Source organism: Coregonus lavaretus (assembly GCF_964263955.1).
Source record: "Coregonus lavaretus genome assembly, chromosome: 19".
Lineage (NCBI taxonomy): Eukaryota > Metazoa > Chordata > Actinopteri > Salmoniformes > Salmonidae > Coregonus > Coregonus lavaretus.
The window spans coordinates 47267949-47273948 of record NC_140006.1 but is presented as its reverse complement, the minus strand read 5'-3'; positions in this window follow the sequence as shown (position 1 = coordinate 47273948).

The window sequence follows — 6000 nt, the reverse complement described above, 5'->3', positions numbered from 1 at the left end:
TCAGGGAGGAGAAGAGGCTGGGGTCTGGAGGGACTGGAGGGTCGTCAGCCCAGGGCCAGGGAGGCTACACGGGAGAGGGGCGTCAGGCAGAGGGAGACAGGAACCAGCCTGGGTGTTTGGAGGTAAATACTAACACCTACTGGATTTACTGCTTAGTGTATATTAGGATCGCTTTTAGGTCACCTGTTGGTCACCTGTTGGTCACCTGTTGGGTGTGTTCTTTCCTAGAGTCCCAGAAATACGCAATTAAAAACCAAAATAAACACTAACTAGGATAAGAAAATAACATTAAAATGTTTTCTTATTTACATTTTTATAACTCAATGCTGGTGTTTTTTTCTGTAAATACTAACACTCTACTAACTGGATTTGTTTGTTGTTTATATTTGTTGTTTGTTTATTAGCCCCCCATTGGGCTAAAGACCCAGACAACCAAAATTAAAACCAAAAACAAACTCAATTTAGGAAATAATCATAATAAAATCAAATACATTATAACTCCGTGCTGGTGTTTTCTTCTCAGATCAAAAAGCATTGACTGACACAATGGTAATGTTATGGTAATGTTTATTATTTACAGTATTTTACTGTATTCTATTGTATTCTACAGTATTCTACTGTATTTTGCCATAGTTCAGTATATATAATTGTGCTTCTTTGTTTCTTCTCTATACTGGAATGTTCTGACTCCTTTTGACTCCTATCACTCTGCTTCAGCCACCCACCACCCATTCAGTATCACTCTGCTTCAGCCACCCACCCCCCATTCAGTATCACTCTGCTTCAGCCACTCACCACCCATTCAGTATCACTCTGCTTCAGCCACCCACCACCCATTCAGTATCACTCTGCTTCAGCCACCACTCACCACCCATTCAGTATCACTCTGCCTCAGCCTCCACTCACCACCCATTCAGTATCACTCTGCTTCAGCCGCCACTCACCACCCATTCAGTATCACTCTGCTTCAGCCACTCACCACCCATTCAGTATCACTCTGCTTCAGCCACCACCCACCACCCATTCAGTATCACTCTGCTTCAGCCACCCACCACCCATTCAGTATCACTCTGCTTCAGCCACCACTCACCACCCATTCAGTATCACTCTGCTTCAGCCACCAACCACCACCCATTCAGTATCACTCTGCTTCAGCCTCCACTCACCACCCATTCAGTATCACTCTGCTTCAGCCACCACCCACCACCCATTCAGTATCACTCTGCTTCAGCCACCACTCACCACCCATTCAGTATCACTCTGCTTCAGCCACCACTCACCACCCATTCAGGATCACTCTGCTTCAGCCTCCACTCACCACCCATTCAGGATCACTCTGCTTCAGCCACCACCCACCACCCATTCAGTATCACTCTGCTTCAGCCACCACTCACCACCCATTCAGTATCACTCTGCTTCAGCCTCCACTCACCACCCATTCAGTATCACTCTGCTTCAGCCACCACTCACCACCCATTCAGTATCACTCTGCTTCAGCCACCACTCACCACCCATTCAGTATCACTCTGCTTCAGCCTCCACTCACCTCCCATTCAGGATCACTCTTCTTCAGCCACCACTCACCACCCATTCAGTATCACTCTGCTTCAGCCACCACTCACCACCCATTTAGTATCACTCTGCTTCAGCCACCACCCACCACCCATTCAGTATCACTCTGCTTCAGCCACCACTCACCACCCATTTAGTATCACTCTGCTTCAGCCTCCCCTCACCACCCATTCAGGATCACTCTGCTTCAGCTTCCACTCACCACCCATTCAGTATCACTCTGCTTCAGCCACCCACCACCCATTCAGTATCACTCTGCTTCAGCCACCACTCACCACCCATTCAGTATCACTCTGCCTCAGCCTCCACTCACCACCCATTCAGTATCACTCTGCTTCAGCCGCCACTCACCACCCATTCAGTATCACTCTGCTTCAGCCACTCACCACCCATTCAGTATCACTCTGCTTCAGCCACCACCCACCACCCATTCAGTATCACTCTGCTTCAGCCACCCACCACCCATTCAGTATCACTCTGCTTCAGCCACCACTCACCACCCATTCAGTATCACTCTGCTTCAGCCACCAACCACCACCCATTCAGTATCACTCTGCTTCAGCCTCCACTCACCACCCATTCAGTATCACTCTGCTTCAGCCACCACCCACCACCCATTCAGTATCACTCTGCTTCAGCCACCACTCACCACCCATTCAGTATCACTCTGCTTCAGCCACCACTCACCACCCATTCAGGATCACTCTGCTTCAGCCTCCACTCACCACCCATTCAGGATCACTCTGCTTCAGCCACCACCCACCACCCATTCAGTATCACTCTGCTTCAGCCACCACTCACCACCCATTCAGTATCACTCTGCTTCAGCCTCCACTCACCACCCATTCAGTATCACTCTGCTTCAGCCACCACTCACCACCCATTCAGTATCACTCTGCTTCAGCCACCACTCACCACCCATTCAGTATCACTCTGCTTCAGCCTCCACTCACCTCCCATTCAGGATCACTCTTCTTCAGCCACCACTCACCACCCATTCAGTATCACTCTGCTTCAGCCACCACTCACCACCCATTTAGTATCACTCTGCTTCAGCCACCACCCACCACCCATTCAGTATCACTCTGCTTCAGCCACCACTCACCACCCATTTAGTATCACTCTGCTTCAGCCTCCCCTCACCACCCATTCAGGATCACTCTGCTTCAGCTTCCACTCACCACCCATTCAGTATCACTCTGCTTCAGCTTCCACTCACCACCCATTCAGTATCACTCTGCTTCAGCCACCACTCGCCACCCATTCAGTATCACTCTGCTTCAGCTTCCACTCACCACCCATTCAGTATCACTCTGCTTCAGCCACCACTCGCCACCCATTCAGTATCACTCTGCTTCAGGACACTGGTAGTATTGCAGTGACCATAGGGAGTAGGGCTGATTACTGGTGGTTTCTGGGGGTTACTGGTGGTTACTGGGGGTTTCTGGGGGTTTCAAACCCTGGCTATCTGTCCTAACCTAACATAGCAGGTTTTCAGCGGAAAAGGAAGCTAGGTTGAATTAGCTGTATCCCTGAAAACCGGATACATCCGGTTGTTGCCAAGCAATGTGTTCAATATGTTGAAAAAACATGAATATAACGTTTGGTTGAAATTCTTTAAGTAATTGCAGTATCAGTAGACCACCAGAGGATCAAAAAGTAGGTTAAAAGCTATATAGCATTATGATAATACTGTATGTTAAAAGTGAATGAAAACATTACAGTGAAGCACTAAGTTATATTCCTACACTGAATGTACAAAACATTAAGAACACCTTCCTAATATTGAGTTGCACCTACTACCATACCCTATTCAAAGGCACTTACAGTGCATTCAGAACAGCGCCGGGGAAGATGGCTGCCGTTTTACAGCCCTCTAACCAATTGTACTATTATGTGTGTTTTTCCGCGTTATTTGTAATTTATTTGGTCATAATGTTTCTGCCATCGTCTCTTATAACCAAAAAGAGCTTCTGGATATCAGGACAGCGACTACTCACCTCGTATTGGACGAAGATTTTTTCTTCAACGAGGCGGCCGCGAAGGATATCATACAGACACCCGACAAGGCCCAAATCCCCGTCATTCGCGTGAGGAAGAGACGGAGATATTGCGGACGCAGATCCGGGTGCCTTGTAAGGATCCGATGGCGAGCGAGTAAACTGCCTCTTCCATCAATCCTATTAGCCAACGTTCAATCATTTGAAAATAAATTGGACGACTTAAGATTACGGTTATCCTACCAACGGGACATTAAAAACTGTAATATCTTATGTTTCACCGAGTCGTGGCTGAACGACGACAATGATAACATTCAGCTAGCAGGCTATACGCTACATCGGCAGGACAGAACGGCTGACTCCGGTAAGACAAGGGGTGGCGGTCTGTGTATATTTGTAAACAACAGCTGGTGCACAAAATCAAATACTAAGGAAGTCTCGAGGTTTTGCTCGCCTGAGGTAGAGTATCTTATGATAAGCTGTAGACCACACTATTTACCAAGAGAGTTTTCATCTATATTTTTCATAGCTGTCTATTTACCACCACAAACCAATGCTGGCATTAAGATTGCACTGAATGAGTTGTACAAGGCCATTAATCAACAGGAAAACGCTCATCCAGATGCAGCGCTCCTAGTGGCCGGGGACTTTAATGCAGGGAAACTTAAATCCGTTCTACCTAATTTCTACCAGCATGTTAAATGTGCAACCAGAGGAAAAAAAACTCTAGACCACCTTTACTCCACACACAGAGACGCATACAAAGCTCTCCCTCGCCCTCCATTTGGCAAATCTGACCATAACTCTATCCTCCTGATTCCTGCTTATAAGCAAAAACTAAAGCAGGAAGCACCAGTGACTTGGTTAATAAAAAAGTGGTCAGATGACGCAGATGCTAAGCTACAGGACTGTTTTGCTAGCACAGACTGGAACATGTTCCGGGATTCTTCAGACAGCATTGAGGAGTGGTCCTCTGTAGCTCAGCTGGTAGAGCACGGCGCTTGTAACGCCAAGGTAGTGGATTCAATCCCCGGGACCACCCATACACAAAAATGTATGCACGCATGACTGTAAGTCGCTTTGGATAAAAGCGTCTGCTAAATGGCATATTATTATTATATTATTATATTATTATAGGAGTACACCACATCAGTCACTGGCTTCATCAAAAAGTGCATCGATGATGTCGTCCCCACAGGGACCGTACGTACATACCCCAACCAGAAGCCATGGATTACAGGAAACATCCGCACTGAGCTAAAGGGTAGAGCTGCCGCTTTCAAGGAACGGGACTCTAACCCGGACGCTTATAAGAAATCCCGCTATGACCTCCGACGAACCATCAAACTGGCAAAGAGTCAATACAGGACTAAGATTGAATCGTACCACACTGGCTCTGACGCTCGTCGGATGTGGCAGGGCTTGAAAACTATTACAGACTACAAAGGGAAGCACAGCCGCGAGCTGCCCAGTGACACAAGCCTACCAGACGAGCTAAACCACTTCTATGCTCGCTTCGAGGCAAGCAACACTGAAGCATGCATGAGAGCACCAGCTGTTCCGGATGACTATGTGATCACGCTCTCCGTAGCCGATGTGAGTAAGACTTTTAAGCAGGTCAACATTCACAAGGCCGCAGGGCCAGACGGATTACCAGGACGTGTACTCTGAGCATGTGCTGACCAACTGGCAAGTGTCTTCACTGACATTTTCAACATGTCCCTGACTGAGTCTGTAATACCAACATGTTTCAAGCAGACCACCATAGTCCCCGTCCCCAAGGACTCTAAGATAACCTGCCTAAATGACTACCGACCCGTAGCACTGACGTCTGTAGCCATGAAGTGCTTTGAAAGGCTGGTCATGGCTCACATCAACAGCATTATCCCAGAAACCCTAGACCTACTCCAATTTGCATACCGCCCCAACAGATCCACAGATGATGCAATCTCTATTGCACTCCACACTGCCCTTTCCCACCTGGACAAGAGGAACACCTACGTGATAATGCTATTCATTGACTACAGCTCAGCATTCAACACCATAGTGCCCTCTAAGCTCATCACTAAGCTAAGATCCTGGGACTAAACACCTCCCTCTGCAACTGGATCCTGGACTTCCTGACGGGCCGCCCCCAGGTGGTAAGGGTAGGTAACAACACATCTGCCACACTGATCCTCAACACGGGGGCCCCTCAGGGGTGCGTGCTCAGTCCCCTCCTGTACTCTCTGTTCACCCATGACTGCATGGCCAGGCACGACTCCAACACCATCATTAAGTTTGCCGACGACACAACAGTGGTAGGCCTGATCACCGACAACGATGAGACAGCCTATAGGGAGGAGGTCAGAGATCTGGCCGTGTGGTGCCAGGACAACAACCTCTCCCTCAACGTGACCAAGACAAAGGAGATGATTGTGGACTACAG